The 21,464-nt window shown below is 37.6% G+C and overlaps 2 protein-coding genes across 11 annotated transcripts in view; both read right to left on the bottom strand.

The window, feature by feature from the left end:
• LOC134527168 (serum response factor-binding protein 1-like) overlaps positions 1–21,464 on the bottom strand; it is a 127,790-nt gene that overhangs the window by 46,958 nt on the left and 59,368 nt on the right. The gene's annotated exons all lie outside the window — the stretch shown is intronic.
• The window catches only part of LOC134527170 (uncharacterized), a 34,998-nt gene that overhangs the window by 523 nt on the left and 13,011 nt on the right, over positions 1–21,464 (bottom strand). The window contains exon 1 of the mRNA XM_063359571.1: positions 55–21,464. This exon is cut by the window's right edge and continues 13,011 nt beyond it. The gene's annotated coding sequence lies outside the window, so the exon portion shown is untranslated. The remainder of the gene's footprint in view (positions 1–54) is intronic.

The following is a 21,464-nucleotide window of genomic DNA, read 5'->3' as shown; positions in this document are numbered from 1 at the left end:
AAAATGCCTACTAACAAAGATGATTGAGGGGAAATAAAGTTTGTCAAAACTCACCATACAGGGAGATGGTGTCCAGCATCAGCCAGCGAACACGCGGTTGTCGCGGACTTTTCCATAGTTAAAAAAAAAAGAAAATATTATAAAGTATTATTAATGAAGCATGACTACTTCTATGAGGTATACAGACTGACTAATTACTAAATACTAAAGTTGTAGGGAGCACATCCCTTGCCTAGCTGATTACATCTTTGAATGACGACCGGAGTGAAGCCTTGATATGCGGCTCACCGACTATGCGGTGTGGTCAGTCTGCTGTCGCGGTGCAAAGTCCGTTTGGGGCGGCAGCGGCTCGTAATTAAAAGACGACGTCAATCAAAGGAAGAGGGGAGTCTGGCTTCTGGACCGAAAGGTTCCGAGATTTCCCAGGGAGAGGTCGAGAACTACTGTCTTCTATATCTCGAAGTTGGTGGTACTGGCCGATGTCAACATGACCTACTGAGGGGTGTCCGAAACAGGGAGAGATCGACTCACACGAGGCGACTTCTAAAGCATTGGGCTTATGGAGGGGACTAGTGCAGCACTCTGGTGGCTTGGAAATGAACTACAGGGCACTGTTTGTTGTGTGAGGTGCCAGGGGGAAGGCATCTAGCGGGCGTTCAAACACCCAGGGGAAATAATTTGCAACTCTGCTACTAGAGGTCAGAGGCAGTACATTCAAATGCTCGTGTCCAGACCTTGAGACAGGCTGGTGTTAAGGACCGGACACTGCTCTGGGCAGTGTTCCCAGGAAAGGCTGGAAAGGGGGTGGTGGGGTGGAACTGCGCTACTGTGAAAAATTATGCCAGCGACGTGTCGAAACGTACGTTAAGATGAGCCGCGGGTATGTCTGCAATCGCTCACGTAAGGCTGGCTCTCAGAAACTAGCAGGTCTAATAGCTTGCAGGCCATAGCACTTCTTGTCACGGCTCGGAGAGGAATTACAGGCAATGTATGTGCGCCAAAGCGGGGATAAGACTATAGCACTTGCTGGGTCATTAGATGGTAAGCAAAATGATGTGCTGGGAACGATTGGGGAGACAGGTCTGACAAAGATTAAATGGGAGTGTACAGGAGGCAGAAAAAGTTTAAGTTCTTGCAGCAAAAAAACAATGACTGGTCGCATTATTTTTCAAAAGTTCAAATTTAGAATTGTGCCAAAAATACTAATTGGCAAAACATACTCCCCCACTGAAAGGCGGAGCCAGGGTAAGCAACCAACACTGTGCATGAGAAGTTTGAGACCTGGTATACTTACCCTGTACCAGAACCGACTGAGATAAACTACTTCCAATAAATGATAAACTTACTAGGTAACGTGATTATACAAAACCACCTTAAGAACTAAGAGACATGATTATTCATGATTTACACACAACTTTACGAACTAACAGGCATGGTTATTCATGCTTTACATACAACTTTACGCACATGATTTGCTTATGAAATAAGTGTCATGATTCTCTTATAAACTAAGTGTCATGACTCTCTTATGAACTAAGTGGCGCCACTTAAAACTAAACACTTTAATCTAAAACATTCTTAATATAAAATATTTGCATACTCTTACAAACTTGTACCATGGATTTCTATTTTTATTACTTATAATTAGGACCTAGGATTTTTTGTATGTTGTCAACACTGATTGTTTCGGATGGCATGCCAAAGATTTGTATGATACTCCTCGAATAGGAGTAAAGAAAGCACCTAATTGATGTTAGGATGCACTTTCTTTAGGTGCGAAATGTATGCGCGCGTTATGTATGCACCCGAACTTGGGTCGGCTAGTGCGACCGTTACTGGGGTTATAAAGCATTAGATTTGCCACGGGCCACTCCAACAATATGCAAGTTTGGCACATCGCTTGTCGATAGCCTTCCTTTTTGGGTGTGCCTTGCACAACACCATATCACCTACCCTGTATGGATTAAGTAACGTTTCTTATTGTATTTCTGCCTGCTTGTCGCGTGGGCTAAGTTCAGATTGTGTTGAGCTCTTCTCCAGGCCTCTTTTATGTTGCGAGGGTTATCCAGGAGAAGCTCATGTAGTGACCAGAGATTAGAAAGTGGATTGTTAGGTTTATATGTGTCTGTGAGTAGGGCGTGGCATGAAATGGGAGGTTCCTCCTGAAGATTTGATTTGGAGGGATTCTCAAAGATTCGAAAAAGAGCATCTGCCATGATATTCTGTGAACCTCTGATATGTTGAATTGTAAATTTAAGTGAAGAGATTTTTGCTATCCATCTGCCTAGTTTTCCTAGTTGCTTGGGGTGAGCCAAAAGCCAAGCTAGGGCCTGATTGTCAGTCTCTAATAAAAATTCCCTGTGCTCAAGGTACTGCCGAAACTTGTCGATTCCGAACACAACTGCTAGACACTCAAGATCATAAACAAAGGACGATTTTCTCTCTTGATGAGTTAGAGTGCGAGAGGCGAAAACTATTGGTTGCCTGTGGCCATCGAACTCTTGTGATAGAACTGCGCCAATGGCGTCACTCAATCTGTTTGTCTGTCTGTAGGATGAATGGTTTAGTGAAATCCGCCATCCGAAGAACAGGTGGGCTGGCTATGGCTTGTTTTAAATAATTGAAAGCTTTGTCTTGTTCAGGACCCCAATTGAATGATGTGTTTTTCTTTTGAAGTGCATTTAACGGGGCTGCGTGTTCTGCAAAATTACGGATAATTTAGCATAGAAATTAGCCATTCCAATAGATCTTGAAATTCCTTTTGGATATTTCAGTGGTTGGAAATCAGCTATGGCCTGTGTACGGCTTGGGTCAATTGTTACTCCTCTACTGCAAATTATGTGTCCCAGAAAAGAAATTTCGAAAACTGCAAACTTAACTTTCTTTGTATTGACTGTGAGTCCTGCTTTACGCAGTCGGGTGAGAACTTCAGACAAATGAGCTATTATGTTCTTCACAAGATTCAGAATACACTATAACATCGTCAAGGTAATTAAATACAAATTTTAATTTTAAATCACCAAAAACTTGGTCAAGAAGGTGAGTTAATACCTGTGCTCCTGGGCTAGGCCAAAAGGAACTACTTTGTATTGATACAAATTCCAGGGAACGCAAAAGCCGGTGACTGGTTTTGACTTTGGGGTTAGTGGTATTTGATGATAGGCCAAATTAAGATCAAAAATGCTAAAATACTTGGCTTTGCTATACCAATGGCAAGCTGAATTCAAATCAGGTAATGGTACCATTTTCATGTCTGTGTGTCAGTTAATTTTTCTATCCACTATCTAACCAAAAATGCTGGAGAAGAAAAACTGGAAGTCGATGGTTCAATTACATCCTTGTCCAATAGGTCTTGTATGTGTTCGCGCATGATTACCATTTTGGGTCCTAATAATTGATAAGGGTAACACCTGACTGGGGATTTATCCAAAAGTTTTATTTCATATTGCACTGAGTACAACCTAGTTTTTTTGTCAAAACATCTGGGAAACTGTGACATAGATTTTCCACTGCTTTTCTTTGCGATGTGTCGAGATGTGTCAGGGATAACTCACATCCATCCTCAACTTCAAACTGGATTGCATTAACATTACTCCGATGCTGGATTTTAGGGGAAAGAAATGGGATAATTGATTTATAAAATTTTAAACTGAACTTTCTTGCCTGCAAATTAGTTACTAAGCCTGATATAAAATCGTATCCGAAAATGAAATCAGTTGCCAAGTCCTTTAAAACTAAAAATCGAAATGTCCAGGAAAATAACTCAATTTTAATTTTATAGACTGCTATTGTGTTAACCTTTAATGGTTGCTCTGATGCGGTGAAACATTGTATGTATCATTATTGGTTCAGTTTTCTGAACTAATTTCTCCTTTTGTAAAACATGAAAAAGATTTCCTGAAATAAAACTTAGGACTGAGCCAGTAATCAGTCCTGGAATTTCATGTTTGCCAATTAAGGTGTTGGCATAAGGTAATACTGTTGGTAGACTTGCAAAAATATTTTGGCAAGTTCTTTTGCCTGGATTTTTAGGATTCATGCAATTTTTACAATGTTCCCTAGCGTCCGTAGAATTTTTCACATTATTTGAATCTGTGGCCAATTTGAGTTTTTGCCCTCTACGAGACTTGTTTGACTTTTGTGACCTATTTGAATTTTTTGTGTGTTTTTGTTGTTGCTTTGCAGTGTAATTACTTTTTGGGTGGTAATTGGATCGGTTATTGTATTCTCTCGCTGCATGTGAAGTAGTGACTGTACTGCATTATTACCTAAAGATGATTGTTGTTTAGGTGGCGCAGATAAACCACTTTCTGGACATCTCGTTACTGGTATTTTTGGTTATTGTTGTAATAATAATTTTTCTGGATATTAAATATGCAAGTTCATGAGTGTTTCTGTGACAAAAACACACGTTTCTTTAAAATACTGTTAATAGTTAGGCTGACTAGCAAGTTCAGTGGTGTACACAAGAAATGTTCTGTCAAGACCACTGAGATTACGAACGTAAATCTTAACTTTAAGTCAGTATGTGAATTTAAATGTCACTATCACACTTGAAATTGTATGCTGTTTCAATTAAAGAAAAATCCATATTTCTTTTAGACTTTAAATATAACATCTTAGTTACACAGTTTTTGAACAATAGGCTTAGCATCTTATAATTATTTTTAATAATGGAGGTCAATGGTAAAGTCCGGGGCTTATGGTACTCACATATTTATGAATTACAACTAAGTACAATACTTTCAAGTACTGCCTTATTACCTCACTACCTAGCACATTTGCAGCATACCCTGATCATCAAAAGTACGATGGAAGCTATCTCTGCTACCTAACACTCTCTGATTATTACAGTGCTTCTCACACACGTTACGCCATTTCAGTTGTTGATTTAAGAAGACAGTTTTTATATGTAAAATTGTTCACAACTTTAAATTCAAAATGAAGCCTTCTGATTGGTCAGTTGGCTCTGGTGCCATGGTGTCAAGTGCAAAAAGCACAAATTGATATGCTATACATAACATATAAATATCTACAAATTTTCTATTTTAAAAATTATGATTGCTGGTGCAGTACATGTTTATAATTTATTAACAAATCAAAAGTTTGATTATTGCTTTGTCAACATTCACTCGTAAAGGGTCTGTTTTCACAATCAGTATAATACTGGAGCATCTTAAAGCATAAATCGTTCAGAAATATATACAAATACTGTTTACCAATAAATAATAAAATATCAGTGACATTGTTTTGGCACATATTATATATAAAAATAATGATCCACATTACAAAAATTACTTCTACACCTATCCCTCACTTAGCACAACTAATTTGTTCCTAAAAAGGCTTGTATTATTCGAAATTGCATATTCTGAAGCATTAGTTTCCTTAAATAGCAAGGTTAATTTATTTAATGTGTTCCAAAATTGTGTAGGAAAGTATACTTTACGTAATATAAAAGTGCTGAATAACACCCAACTATAAATATGTAAACCATTTATCTTTATATGCCTCCCATCGCACTTTGTATGACAAATACGACACCGTGTAACGGGAGATACGTGGTTATGTATGTACTTTATCGTCAGTCGGCTGGCTGACTTGCCCGCCCGGGCGTGACCTTCAACTCACGTCGCGTACCTTTCCAAACCATCCTTTACTGACAGTGAAACCGATATTACTGTCCGAATAACTACATTTTAATTATTCAAAAATTAAAGTTTTTATTCACGTATCACCACCTGGTTCACACCAACCCTGTCAGGCCAATGATTATTTTTTTAATTGCAACACTCATTTAACAACCTTTTCCACGTGAATCATCTTTTCATTTCTGTTCCGGTATCTAATGTCAAATATATTTCCACTAGTACAACCAACAGCATCAGACTTATATAAAATTTTGTTAAGAGTCCTTATTTCATACAATTATGGCACAGTTGACGTGCTTAAATCTAAAGTGCGACCAACATAAGTGTGGCCTTCATGAAAATTTGCGTGCCGTAATACTTATAGATTTGAGTCAATTACTTGGACACGGTGCATTATGAGTGATCAAGCACGTACAGTTACCGGCAGCTGAATGGGCAGATGTTGCTTTTGTTTGAGTGAATTCCCTGACACTGGCTAGACTGAGTTCACAGCCTGGTCTGTGGCCAGGCGACAACGGTATGGCACGGCGGCATACGCGCGGACATAAAAACATTAGGTCCTTTACACTCCATAGCCACATTTTAACTTGCCATAGCTGATGTTTTTACAACAGCAGCATTTTTACAATCGTCGATTAAATAGAATGACAGAAGAACATTCGGCGGATAATGTAAATTTAAGAGACCAAATTGCAAACGCACGTATAAATGAAAATATTAATTTTTGAATTTAAAACGTTTGAACAGAACAACGTCTGTCAGGTCCGCTAGTCTGGCAGTTCGGATACGTTTGGCCTATACACTTTACGTTAGACATAACTAATTTGAAAGAAATATCAAGTATCTAAAAAGAAGGCCTTGTGTTTCGGAGATGCTCCACCTATAGGCTAAGTTTGTAAATGACTTGATTAAAAGTTCTGTTAAGTATTGAAATTGTTCGGATGTATTTTGTCCTATATGCATGAAATTGTACATGACATGGTTAAAAGGTATTCAAGTACTATAAGAAAATAAGGCCTCGTGACTTGGATACGCTTGGCCTATACACCTGATATTGGACTTGACTTGGTTGAAAGTAATACCAACTATCGTAAAATAAGTTCATGTGGTTCAGAGATTATATGCCTGTATTTGGCACTATAGCAAACATAAGCTGTTTGAAGATGACCTCCAAATAGGTATAGTGATATTGTGTAACACATTTATTAAGTCGGGCAGATATTTTGTACCGAGTCCTTGGTCTTAGAAATGAAGTTTAATAACACATCAAAATGTAAAGTGAAAATTTTTTATTAATAATTTTAAGATATAATTTCTCTTAACATTGAAAAAAGAACAAATAAATAGCTCAAATCGAAGGAATTAACATATTTGTTTAAAATTAATTTTTTTATGGATATTTAAATTTTCCCCAAAATCTCGGGTTAATGATTACAGATATTCAATATGGCAGACCATTTGATGTCAGTGGCTTACTGAAGGCTATTATATTAGGGGGTAATTAAGGCTCTTTGAGGACATTTTATCATGTTTAATTAAATAGTTAATTTTATGCTATTTGGTTTTGCATCGACTAAGTATAAAATTAAGGACTGAAATGAAATTAATTAATTTTACATTAATAGGTGGTTATTTTTGATTAATTTTTTAAATACTCCGAATTTCTAGGTTAATATTGATAGATTTTTAATATGGTGAGGGTAATGGCCGACTAGATGGCAGATGCTACGACAGCCGACTTTCTGGTGATTGTCACAAATGCACTAGCGGGTAAAAAATAAACCACTATGGTGGCACCGCGCGCATTTCTTCCCCCCTTGTTCGGCTAACCATATCCGACGGCACCTCTTTTTCTTTTGTTTACAGAAGTTGAAACAAACTTTGTGGCTTCGTGCCAGACTTTTTTTTTTTGCCTGCAGATTTGGGGCAGTAAAATTCACATTGCGCTAGATGAATCCGCGCAATCTGAAGACGTGCTAAGTGAGGGATGGGTGTATTTAGGACACATATTTTAAATAGATTCTAGTAACACATGAAAAATACTATCATAACACTTACTAGCATCCCCAAATTAAAAGGGGTTTCCTAACCTATCCTAGAATAATCATATAATTTTTCCCATTATTTAAATTTAATTCTTAATGTAACAATGGCATATTTATTAATAGCTCTATCAATAGCTCTATCAATAGCTCTACAATTCAATAGTGTTTATTTGAAAAACTGGTATTATATTCCCAGTAGCGGATCCAGAGGGGGGGCTAAGGGGCTCAAGCCCCCCCCAAAAGCATCTGGGTCCACTATTGTTTTAGTGTTTTCCTTGATAAAGCCTAGCCTCAGCTGGGTCAAGCCCCTCCCAAACCAAAATCCTGGATCCCCTACTGTATATTCCTATATTTTGAGGAATAAAACTCTTTACAAATTATTTTTTGAAATTGTACAACTGAACAGTTTAGTGACAAAGACTATATAAAAATACGTTCTTTTAATCATTCTTGCATAGGGAAGATTGATTTAAGATGTTTTATGGAGATAAGCAGATACTGGTTACACTACATGTCGAAAACAACCTCAATAAATACAAAAAAAGATGAATATGCAAACACACTAAACAAGCCAAAATCATCTGACATAAAAAAGTTACGACTGACAGCACAGAAATTTCAGTAGAAGGAATTAGTCAAAAATTATTACAGCACAGCAAATAGTTTATTCCAAACTGTAAACCACATGAACATTTACTCCCAATTTATGCTAGAGCTGATATATAATCCAATCTTCTTCATTTTCAAACCCATTGTAGAAATCCTCATAGAAATGATAAAAACCATTTATAAACCAGTAATATTATTAGAACTGCTGGGTGCAGCCTATCGCCATTGCATGTGCCACTTTTTCCCCTCCACTTCACACTGGTCTCTAGCCCGTCGCCTGAGCGCTGCCTTCAGGCAGACAGCGTAGCTTCCTGAAGCTTTACTCGCTGCAGCATGTTGGTTGGCTACTTGAACTCAACGTTATGCAGGACATAGGTAAGCCAGTATGGAAGAAACCCATGTGTATCATTTCCATTAGGGCATGGACTGAATTGTGAAAATGGTAGTTTAGTTTATCTTATCTAGTAACATGTTTTCCTAAATTCATTTTGCACCGCCTTTATAAACATCTATTTGACGTCAACCGGGGCTTCGCCCCATAAGCCTGGTCCGGCTCCACTGCCCCTTCCCCTCCTTCACGGCATTTGTACCGCCAACGTACGTAGACGTGCATGTGTTCAAACTGCGCGGCACGGACTACCGCGAGAGGGCGACATCCCCCATAATTATTGTAAACCTTTTTTAATGAGTCCCAAGTGCTGTGTGTTCCAGCAGACCTAATTAGTGCTGTATGTAATTAGTATTTAGGTTATTAGGTTTAGTTAACAAAGACGTTGCCGGGCGAACCCGAGCGGATTCATACTCGGCCAAAGCTGGGCCTGATTTTAATGTTTATATAAAAAGTAGCTGATGTTTTAAGGTTTTGAGCCCGGATGAGGGATAGTAGAAATTATGAGTGTTTTGTGTCTTTCTTAAACTAACCTTTGGCACGGATCGCAGAATCAAGTAACGGTTTTGTTCCGGCGGGAAGCTGCCTGTTGTCCGCACGCAGAGCGCTGCTCGCTCCAATTCCTCTTCGTCATCAGCCGAGACCAGACGTGCGCGGATTCATCAGATAAATATGGCCACATGTCGCTAACCCTCGTAGTTCTCGTGTGTGTTGATCAGTATGGTGTGCCTGACACCTAAAGCGAGCTAGGTGTTAATTAAATAAGCTTGGTAATTAGAGGGCTCATATCTTTCCTCATATGGGTCATGTAACGCCCTGACCGAGAGTCTCAGCCGGGTCCACGTGCCCACTGCCTCGGGTGAGCAGCTATGCCTCATATTTCTGCACAAATTTTCCTGCTGGCAAAGTTTTTTTTTACTTTAATTGTTCTCTGGCACTTGCTCATTTTTAATGTGCTTTTATTAGCTTCACTTGTAACTAACTAACTAACTAACTTGTTGTGGTGTGACCAGCAGCACCACAGTAACACACCCGCAGCAGGTTTAGAGACGCCTGGTGGCGAACGAGCGGCATCCCTGATGGATAGGCAACCAACGCAGGTGGCACTGCCGGAATGCCCAGGAGTTATGCAACCAGTCACAACAATATCTGCAATTCAGATAACTTTTAATAAGATGTTCTGATTGGTTCTGACGCATTGCAGCACAATCGTCCGCTGGCCAGCTGTCTAAATAGGGCCGCTGTAGCAGAAGACGATACAAGTCATTGACTCCCGAGTCACTGCAGAAAGAAGTAAGACAAGACACCTGAACGAGAGAGACAGAACCAGACTTAACAAAGCGTGGTTTACACGGAAGCGGAAGACACGTCAGGAGATTTACGCAGATGTTAGCACGGATCAGTCAGACGCAGAGGAATGAGAGACGCTAAGAAGATTACGTAGTGATGTAGGACATAATGCCAGAGCACAGTGACCGTCAGCGAGCTGTTTAGTATCGCTGATGGGGAAGGAATCAGCACAAGACTGAGTGGCGCTAGAAAATGCCCGGTGACATCAAAATGAGCAATTAGGTGCCACAAGCATAACTTTGCCTCAGATGACGAGTTTTGCAGAAATGCCAGGAGACGATGATCCAAGCCCTGTAACGAGTCAGGAGCAGTCACAACAAAGCGGGCGTCGCCGGCGAGCAAGCCTGAAACACTACTTGTCAACCAATGGCTGCACCAGGGGAGAGTCAGCACCAGATCGTTCTGAAGTGGGATGCCGGCGAATGAGTGGATTGCAGCCGCCCAGCTCAAGAGGTGCAACAGGTTCTGGGAGACAACTTGGGGCCTCTGGACAATTAATGCCTTCGGAGTCCAGAAGGGTGCAGTTGAAGTCCCTGCTCCCGGTGAACATCGCAACACCAGGGGCCGAATCACGCGCGCGAGTCGCTCGAGTTCCAAGCAGCAACCTAAGGCAGAACCAGGGATGACGACGTCATCAGTCATGGCGTGGCCTGGGAAGGGCTGCTACAGCAATGCAAGGCAAGTGATGACGAGTACCTGCCCGCAAGCATCAGCACGGTTTCACGTGAGTCAGTCCTATACGAAAAATTAAATTCGTACTCAAAGAAAATAACTTTGACAGTATTGGTACGGGAAGCAAACTATAATTTGTAGTAAATATTAGTGGTGTGCAGGATCCCGACTATCTGGAAATCTTCGGGAGGGCATTACTTTTTTTCCAATCGGGAGGGAATAATATTTTTACCGGTATTTTCGGGAAAAACATAAAATTGCTCACGTGCAAAAACATTTCAGCTTCTATTAAAAACAGCGTGCCATTTGACCTACAACAAAAGAAAAGACAACAAATGTTTATGAAAAATGGCAAGTTTAATACTTAAACTATTTAAAAATTCCACTTCTTCCGATAAAAATAATCCCCAGAAAATTATGTATATTATGATTGTTAAAACTAAAAATAAATAAGCAGGCAATGAATGGCCTGAAATGCAGTGCTGAAAGAGACATTATTTTAATAGTATACCACTTTATTATTTCCTGTGTATAATAACACTAATTTGAACTTTATATCTGTATTAATTATGGTGTTTACTTGAATTAAATCGAAAAATCTAACATCTTGTTTGATTGAAAAATCGAGAAAATAAATTAATGAAAATCATCAGGGACTATTGTGATTTGCCAGTGCGTCACTAAGGGGCGGGGTTACGCTACGGCCGACAAGAGATGGCAGCACTATAGTTTTTTTTTTCCACACACGTAGTGAAAATAGGATTAAATTTTATTGCTACTGCTTCTGAGGGTAACTTGAGGTCTACAAAATTAGAGGGGTTTTACACGAGTAGGTATTATTACTCACAATGATGATGTAAAATTTACTTGCGGCAGTAGATCATGTTCCATGTTATGGTTTTATTTATTTAGTTAATGTTTAACGTGGCTGACGAAAAGACACCAATCTGGAACTACATTGCAAGAAACAACTATAAACTAAGTGCCAAATGCAAGACGTGCAGTAAGTCTTAAAACAGAGCTGTGGTAGCACATTAAGTCTCATAAGGCATTTGCACAACACCCAACTGAGAAGAAAGAATATGAAACGCAGCAAGAACTGTAACAACCACTGCCTGTAAATACTGATGCTTCACCACCAGGCCCATCAAAACAAAAACGTACTGAAGATACTTACCACTGGTCTCATCATCCAAAGGCAAAACTAATGACAAGAAACATTGCTGAATGGTGGACTGATTCTATCCTGCCGTACAGTTTCCAGAAACTCATGCAGTCAGCTCAACTGTTCTACACAATACCATCCAGAACCACATTCTCCAGGAACAAAATTACAAACTTATATGCTTCTGTGAAAACGAGAATCTCTGAGGAACTTTCTTAAGCCACTGCTAATGTTCAGTCGATGTCATTTTCTTGTGACTTATGGACATCACGCAGTGAGGATGCTTTATTGGCATTAACTTGTCATTTAATCAACAACTTCGCTCTTATAAAGTACTGTTTTGGCTGTGTTAATTTTTCACAGAGCCACACAGCATTAGCAATAGGTGACAAAATTACTGAAATTTTGGATTGAGTGGAACATTATTAATAACATCAGTACATGTATTCCACTGTTTATTATTAGTGACAATGCGAGAAACATCAATTTGCGGTCTAGTCTTTGCAAAGCACCTCCGACACACTTGCAGTGTTTTGTTCATAACTTACAGCTTGCTCTTAGTGATGCTAAAAAAATCTCACGAAGGAATGGGAGGGATGATAAAACAGGCTAGTGGTATTGTAGGTTATTACATGCAAAGGGCATCAGCAACTTCAAAATTTCACAAAATTAAAAAAAAAAAAAAAATAGGACTAGACAGTTCAGAATTAATTCAAGACTGTGTGACTAGATGTAATTCGGAGTTACCTCATGCTTGACAAGCTACTTAAAAACAAACTTGTTCTCACGAGACATCTGGCAGAGATAAATGTTGACAATCTTAGTGTGAGTGGCGACTTGTTGAAGGTTACATAAAACTTATTAAACCACTGCATGAAGCCACAGAAGAACTTTCTGGAGAAAGGATACCAACAGCTTCAATGGTTATTCCAATTATGTTTTCAATTGCGACCTTTTTGAATAACTACAATGAAACTCATTCTAGTGAAGTTGGGTCTGGTGTCACATTTTGTAGGGCATTACATGTTGGACTGAAGGCACGCTTTCCTTTATATCAAAGGCAAGAGCCATATTTTACAGCAATGTTGTTAGACCCACGCTTCAAGGCTGTTGTTATACCTGCCAATAAAAAACAATAGGGGTGGACGAATATAGATATTTTCGTTTCGAAGCGAATTCGAAGCAAATTTTTATAAATATTCCCGAATTCAAATTGAATATCGAATACTAGGCCAAATCAAAGAATTTCTTAAATGCAAACACCAAACAATGCAACAATCTTATTTATAATAAATGTAAAAATCTTAAAACCTACAAGCTAGGTTGAATATAAAAAATAAATGTAATTCACAGATGCACAAAATATATGCACATTTAAATGCAAGAAATTCTAAATATTAAAGTACATAATAAACTACAAGTTTGGTGACAGAAAATATTTTTCAAAATTGATTTAAATTGTCATGCAAAAATGTTAGTTCCTGCACATGTTGAGATGTCAGGGATTGACGACATGCTGTCACCACATTTCTGGAGGAAGAAAATACCCACTCACTTGATACACTTGTGGCAGGAATACTTAAATACTTCAGAGCAACATTTGCCAGTTTAGGATATTTAAGTTTTCCTTCATCTCTCCACCAAAAGTAAGGATTGTTTTCTCTTGGTATCCTTGGTTCCTTCAGGTAACAATCTACCTCATTATCGTTTGTTGATTGTTTATTTGGGATCTGATCAAACGCTGACCATAAACCAAGTCCAGAACTTGAAGGTTTGATTTCATCAGATCTCTCAGGTTCATTCCGAGAAAGGTTTTTAACTTCTTTAGAAAGGGTAAGTGAAACAAGTACAATGTTGAGCAATGCACTTTTGAATCTAGGATCGCAAAGCATTGCTGTTCAATATACAGCATCTGACTGAAACAGGCCGAACCTAGATTTGAGAGACTTCTTAGCTGTAATGTAGTCAACTAGATGTGTGTTTAAACAATGGAGAATTGGAATTACAGTGATGATGTTGGATAATTTTCCCCGCTGAAATAACTTGTAGCTTCAGCAAGTGGTCCAAGAATTTCAATAATTCCTGCCACTTTTTCATTTCCAACTGTGTCAACATGTCAATATTGTTATCAGAGTTTGCAAGTTCTGCTGCAACAGCCTTCCTAACTTCATAGAGATGTGACAACATTTGGTATTCACTGCACCATCTGGTATCGACATAGTGAATTAATTCCAGCACAGGAAGCTTCATTTATTCCATCTGGGCATGAAGTCTTTTCTTGCTTGCATGCTGCGACTATAATGTCCAACTATTGCTTTTGATTTGCCCAGAATGTTTACACTAGGACACGTAGTTTTGGCATCACTTATAGCCAACTGCCATGAATGGGCGAAACACTGTCGTGAGATGAATAAAGATCCAGCTGCTGCACGGATATTAGCAGCATTGTCTGTGACGCAGTATATAGGTATACTGCCTTCAAGACTGATACCCATACCTGACAACCTTGGTTAGTCAAAAAGAGGGAGGTTTTTAGTGGAGTAAATACTTGGTTCCTCAAATAAAGTGGGGGGTCCGGGTGCCCTCCCCCGGGAAAATTTTGATTTGAAGGTGCAAAATGGTGCTATTTAACCATTTTTCGAAGTAACAATTGAAAATTAGATGGTGGAAATTTTTATATTTTTATGGCGCTAGTTGCTATTTTTAAGAACTATTTTCTGCACCATTTTTTACACCCACTGGAGCATTGTGGAAAGCAATGCTCCGTGATCTAAATTAATCCAATACAAGTTTGGCAATATTTAAAGCAATGAAATCACTATTCAATATAGAAATTCACAACACAGAACTCTCAAACTTTTGTATCTCATTATTGTCGCAAGTAACCACCACAGAATACAGTTTGGCATTTCTAGAGGCAAGTTTGTTTCAACACCAAACTCAAAGAAAAACACACAGGATACCAAATAACAATCAATGGCAAAAATTAATTTAGATAATATAACTCTTAACTTACAGGTAGTTTTAACTTGACTGATAAATTACTTCTTCAAGCTTTCTCTGGTTGCAGATTTAGCTTTCTTCAGGAAAGCAGAGTCAAATTTTTGTTCATAGCAGCATCCCTGTTGCCTTGATTTTACCACCATCAATCTGTCTAATGTCTCATTAGACATGGATGACCTAAAATGTGTCCTTGACTTTCGTACCTGGCTGAATATTCTCTCAGATTCAGCATTGCTGTGGGGAATTGTCAAAATTGCCAGAATAACCTTAGACAGTTTTTCATACTTCAAACTTCTAGATGCACTTTTAATTTTTCCCACCAAACTCCACTGAATATCAATCCTTTCTTCTTTCTTGATGGCTTCATCTAGATCTTCAAGTTGAAACTGACAAAACTCCGACTGCAAATCCTTAATGGCAGAATCTAAAACCTGGTCTTCATAACTTAAGGCGATTGGTGCACAGTAAAAACAGGTCACAGGCCCGAAAGCAATGAATTTTGTATCATATGATCATTAAAGAGTCTAGATGCCTATGTGGGTGACTGTTACTATGTAGGGAGGTCAGGAGCTTAGTTCCAGCTCGTCAGTGGCGAGATGGCCTTCATACGGTAAGGGTGTTGCTGGTGGTCGCTCTGCGGCCTGCCATCTAGGAGGAATTAACAGAACCTCGAAGGTTTTATCTCCCTCTCCCTCTAACACACAGCCGATACGGTTCTATCGTGCCCGGAGGAGGGGAAGGGGTTATCAGGTTTTCTCTTTCACTCATCCTTCGCCATGGAGAGGCGGAATGGATTATTTATTTGTTCGCAACTGCGCACGTCATGTGGCTGAGAGTGCACATCTTCTCACTCAACTCACTCGTTCTCTCACACTGTTTCAATAAATCTTTTCAAATCTTCAACATCAATACAGTAAGTCCTCGGTTTACGTCGGGGTTACGTTCCTGAAAACCGCGACGTAAATAGAAACGACGCAAAATGAACCATGTTTCATCCACCGGCCGACCACGGCCCAAGGTCGGCCGGAAGCGCTGGCATACAGGCGTGACAACGGGCAATTTTATCAGCAAATTACAACCGACAGCGTGGGAAACAAGTCCAACTAGTACTTCTCAGCTTTATAGAATGGTTATTTAACCAGCTGCTTTATTACCTTTATTGATTGAAATATAAAAACAAATATATAGTCGTTTGGAAGACATCTTATGAAGAAAAAATCATAAATTGCAGTGAGCTGATACTGTAGGCCTACTACAAACGCATTTAATCACGATAAAATTAACAACGGCACGTTTAAAACTCCGGCCAACTCAATGATATCATAGCGACTGAAGTGTAGAGCTGTAGCAAACCGTATGTATTCGTTACTGAGTAACGGGTGCGGCATCTAGTAACGAGTAACGAAACGTTACACACGAATGCATTTCGTTACTCGCATTTTTCGTATGTTTTACGCATGCGCGCACTTATTCGTTACAAAGAACGATGTTTGTTTATTAAGAAAAGTATAATTTGGAAATTCGTCGTCCAAGTTTTTTACTGTTTATTAAAGGTATTGTGTGTGTAGACAAAGTTTGAGATTGGAACAGAAACAACGTAAGAAAGTATTTTTTTTTTACAAATTATAAATATGTATGTTTTTGTTTTTTATTATCGCGTATTTTCACGTTTTTTTGTTCTTATCTTAAAAGAGATATTATAATAAAACTGCTCTAATGAGATTTTATTGTTTCTTGGTTAACAAAAGCTGTTAATTATCAAATACTTTTAATTGTTTACATTTGATTTATTATTATTTACGCGACGTCATACTGTATGCGTACGAAATACGACTCGATTTGTTGCTGTTACATAACATAGGATGTTATGCGGTATCAGAAGTAACGAGTAACGATACGAAAGTAACGAGTACTAATTGTTATAGTAACGAATACATACGGGTACACTTTTTTTAGTTACTTTTACACCTCTACTGAAGTGCCAAAGAGTTGGACGAAAAGGGGTAGGAGAAAATGCTGTGTCGTTGCGGGAAGTAGATAACACTTCTACGTGCGAGTTACGTGGGTGGCTGAGCGGGCGGGCTGGTAGTATTGCATCACCGCGCGGAGAGCAGCGGAGAGCAGGAAGCGTCCCTCATGATGTATGATAAGATAAAGCGGTGAACGTGTAGCTTACGCTACATAGCATAAATTAACTACCGAAGGAAACAAAGAATTATAAACGAATTATATACGGTTTTTTGTTTAAAATAAAGATTTACGATCATTGTAAACGACGTTATTGTGAATCGGCGACAACTTAAATTGAAACATGAGTACTCAAACATTAGCGACGTTAATCCGAAACGACGTAAATCGGTACGACGTAAATAGAGGACTTACTGTACTTTAAACCATTGCGCTTCCTACGGATTAATTATATTTCATGCACGTGCCCGAATTCAGCTGCAAAAAAATAAAACGGGTAGTCAATTTTTTTCTTCAAAAACCTTCCGAAACACTGTGTGTTAAAAAACATTCTGAAAGCCCATTTTTCTAGATAAATGGAAATTATAAATCACCTACGCAACAAGGAAACATTGTGCTTTAATATTATGTAAAGAAAACACCTCTTAGTTTTATAGTTATGTAAAGGTGGTGTGATATGTTTTAGATGTCACACCATCTTATCATCCATGTAGAAGAGTTACCCGAAAAGCTAACAAGACTATTGCCATGGAAATTGAAATATGGTTAATGAAATATTTTTCAAATGTTTGTTAACAGTAAACAACATATAAAAAATCTTATAACTGTAAAATTAAAATACAAACAACCCTATAGCAAATTTAATTTCAATATGAAAAAGTCTACAATAATGTTTACAAGAAACGAAATTGCAATAGCAATACAAAAATATCGCAATTTTGTTACATTGTTAACATATATATTATTTTTAATAAAGGCAATAAAAATGGCATACTCAATATTTGGAATACAATAAATACCTTAAGCCCTACATAATTGCTGCGATATTCACAATAAATGCTTTTCTTAAATATAGTAATTAAAAAACATCGTAAATAAATTATGAACATACATATTATGGTGAAGGAAAGTGGACACTATCACACTGAAAAATCTTAGAGGGTAGTTTTCCTCATCTTATTTCTTTCTTTGCGTTTTTGGTCTTGTTCGTTAAAATATTTCATGTTCAAATACTTGATACGCATATACGTTCTTGTCCTGACAAAACAGTATATAACTTATTCTGGATATTTATTTTCAGTAGTTCCGCAAATAATTTTAGTCAGTGATTCAAAAATCCACTCTTTTTTGCACAAATTGTTGCCATGAACATTATCAAAACACATTTCAGCGATCTTTATTAATTCCAAAAATTCATTAGTGGGACATTTTAAGTTACCCTTTGATTGTACATGTATCCAGCTATCGTCCTCTGAATTGAAATCCGTAGGGCCAAGGTCAGGATATTTATTTCTGAAACGATGAGCTATATAGCCAGAAACATATTTCAGCCCTTCAAGAGAAATTTCGTCACTTGAAAGGGACCTGGCCTCTAAATCTAAGACTATTTCTTCCATGTCAGCAAGATCTATTTCATTTAAAGGTGATTTCTCTTGAAATGTCTTTGTAAAATACATTTCCTTGCACAAAAGTAGTTCTGTAATTTCATTCTGATAAGCACTGTCCTGTTCCATTTCATTTGACAAAAAATCACTTACCAAACACATTTTGTCTGTCTTCTCATCCGTGTTTTTCCGTTCAGCAAAAACTGCTGCAGAATGTTTTCACAATATGTAGTTTATAATTCTGTATTTAAAGTAAATGGGTGACAGATGCGTATTTTATTACATGCTTTATATTAGCTTCACCTGTATGTTTGTTTGTCTGTCCGTCTGTAACTCTTTCGACTAAGAGTGAGTGGCTCATCACTGTAAAATGTCCTACCAATTTCATCACGTTCGTTAGCCGAGCGGTCTAAGGCAACTTCTGAGACGTCAGCTTTCGTATTCAGCGATCGTGGGTTCTACTCCCGGCCACGCCGGAAAAAAAAATGTTTTTTTTTTTTCTGGTAAATTCTAAGATTATATCCACACATCTAACTGTAAATGATTCGGAGAGACTTTACCATTTCTTTGTGACGTTGCAACTCCAAATAGTTATCTCAGATGGTAATAGGTAGTCGGTAACTCATTTCCCTATGATAATTATACATAAATATAGTTTAAAAAACTAAAAAAACATGCTTTTAAAGAATATCAAACTAAAAAGTTAAAAATAAATATAGTTTAAAAAATAAAGAAACATGCTTTTAAAGATTATCAAACTAAAAAGTTAAAAATAATTTTAAAATTTAATTTATGACAATAGTATATAAGCAACACTAGTATAAATGAGAAAAAAGCATGGGGCTCTTAATATACAAAAAATATGGCACAAAGCGCCTCAAGTTTTTTTTCTCATTCATACTAGTATTGCTTATATACTATTGTCATAAATTAAATTTTAAAATTATTTTTAACTTTTTAGTTTGATAATCTTTAAAAGCATGTTTCTTTAGTTTTTTAAACTATATTTATTGATGTTCCATACCTCTAATATACGGACAGAGAAAAAACCACTCTAACACATCTTAGTTCAGTTTAACTGTTAACAAATATTTAGGTTAACAGGTCCTATACATATTTCCGAATGTTTTACTGACTGAGTTATACTAATACTGGACATTAATTAAATTGATCGCTGATATTTATACTTTTAAACGAAATTTTGAATTTATCATTTTATGTAAACTCTAATGCGTTAAAAAGTGTAACGCAACACTACACACAGGTAGTGATGTCTAGTGCACTGCCCTATGCACATTAGTTAACAAAAAAATAAAATGAAATATTAATTACTGATAAATAATACCTTGATGTCGTGATACAAGTAACACATGCTTATCTGATATTTATTTCAATTAGAATACGAAATAGGAAGATAAAATAATTAACTGATTTTAAGACTGATTTATTACTTACACAGTACAGTGCATTTTGAAGACAAATGGGTCTTAAGAAGCGAAAATCGTACTCGATTAAAGGATGGTATGGTGTTCGGTATATTAAGGTTTCCCTCAAAGTAACGGTTTCAGAATGCTTTTAAGATATTAGTTACATCCCAACATAAGTTTAAAACATTTCTCTTAAGAGTGTGCTTCGTAGCATTAAAAAATGTGCCTTAATTATTTTGCAAATTTATCATTGTTATGGTGACGATGTCAGGGGTTTTCGTAATTTTTTTTTAGAAATATAGTACAGTATTAGCAACTACGTTAAGAACTGTTATTTTATTCACACAGAGAAAAGAAATACAAAATGCTAAAATTTGGCGTTTGTCTTTTTATATACTATATAGGTTTGTTATTATATGTGTGTTGTAACATGTATAAAAATGTTAAATATATTCGACAATATTTGGTAATTATATATATTAAAAAACTTTTATGTACGCGACTTGAAACTACGTGAAAGGTTTTCAGTCTATAAAGGCCTATTCTATGATTTTTTTTAAATTATTAATTCTTATGCAAACAATTAATAAAATTGGAAGTTTCTTACATTGTCAGTATATGCATAGCATTACAGTTATTCCAAACAATTCTCTACCAGTGTTTACCTAAGGTTTGCATGTTACGTTTGTTCTTCTACTAATACACGTATATTACTAGAGGTTTGTAATACATTAAATGAGGTAAGTAAGAATTCGTTTTTATAAACATTGTGTATGAAATTATAAATTTTGAGATGTATAATAACAAAAAGAAGTGCGTTCCGAAGACATATGTCGGTAGTGTTACCCACTGAAACATTATTACCACTTCAACTCTCTGTAAAAATAAAAGTATGGGGTTGAATGCGCCAAAAGGGGTATATAAATAAAATTTGAGGCTTCTTCCTTATTTCATACGCTAGTGTCCCCCACTTACAATTGCAAACAAAAATTTTTCCTCGATGTTGTAATTTACTCTGCGTAATCACAAAAAATTTTGGCAGTAAATAAGTATTTAATTTTTAAAAATGAAAGCTTTCATGTTTCGAAAAAAATATTAAAGCGATGTGGGGAAAAATGTTTATAGATACTCCAGTAAAATTTTCAGTTTGATTGTTTTGATAGTTTCGGAGCTGTTGCGAGTTTAGTTTGGAAGATTCTTCGGCCGCGCGAGGCGTGTTTGGGTCTTTTTCATTTTCTTTCAGCGTAGGAAGCCGATACCCGTCTTCACTTCGCATCCTCTGCTTGTCTTCCCTTGTCCTCTCCAGATGTATTACTGTATATTAGCTCCATGAGCGCGACCTTGACAGACCGTTTCTTCGGTCTCCTCTCTCGTCATCCCTCTACACCCCATTCTTCCCCCTCCCCACCCGCAGGCTGCGGCCCGCCGGCCGGAGCTCCGCCGGACTACCTGGTTCCGACAAGCGCCGCCCTCAGCGCCACGTCGCGGGGACATTCTTCCCGGCGGCGAGAGTTTTACACGCAGCACTAGAACTGTCACTCCAGAGGGCATGTTTTGAGTCGGATCGTATCAAAAACAAAAG

This window comes from Bacillus rossius, chromosome 1 (genome assembly GCF_032445375.1).
Source record: "Bacillus rossius redtenbacheri isolate Brsri chromosome 1, Brsri_v3, whole genome shotgun sequence".
NCBI lineage: Eukaryota > Metazoa > Arthropoda > Insecta > Phasmatodea > Bacillidae > Bacillus > Bacillus rossius.
The sequence above is the reverse complement of the archived record's forward strand: the minus strand, read 5'-3'. Positions and strand labels throughout refer to the sequence as shown.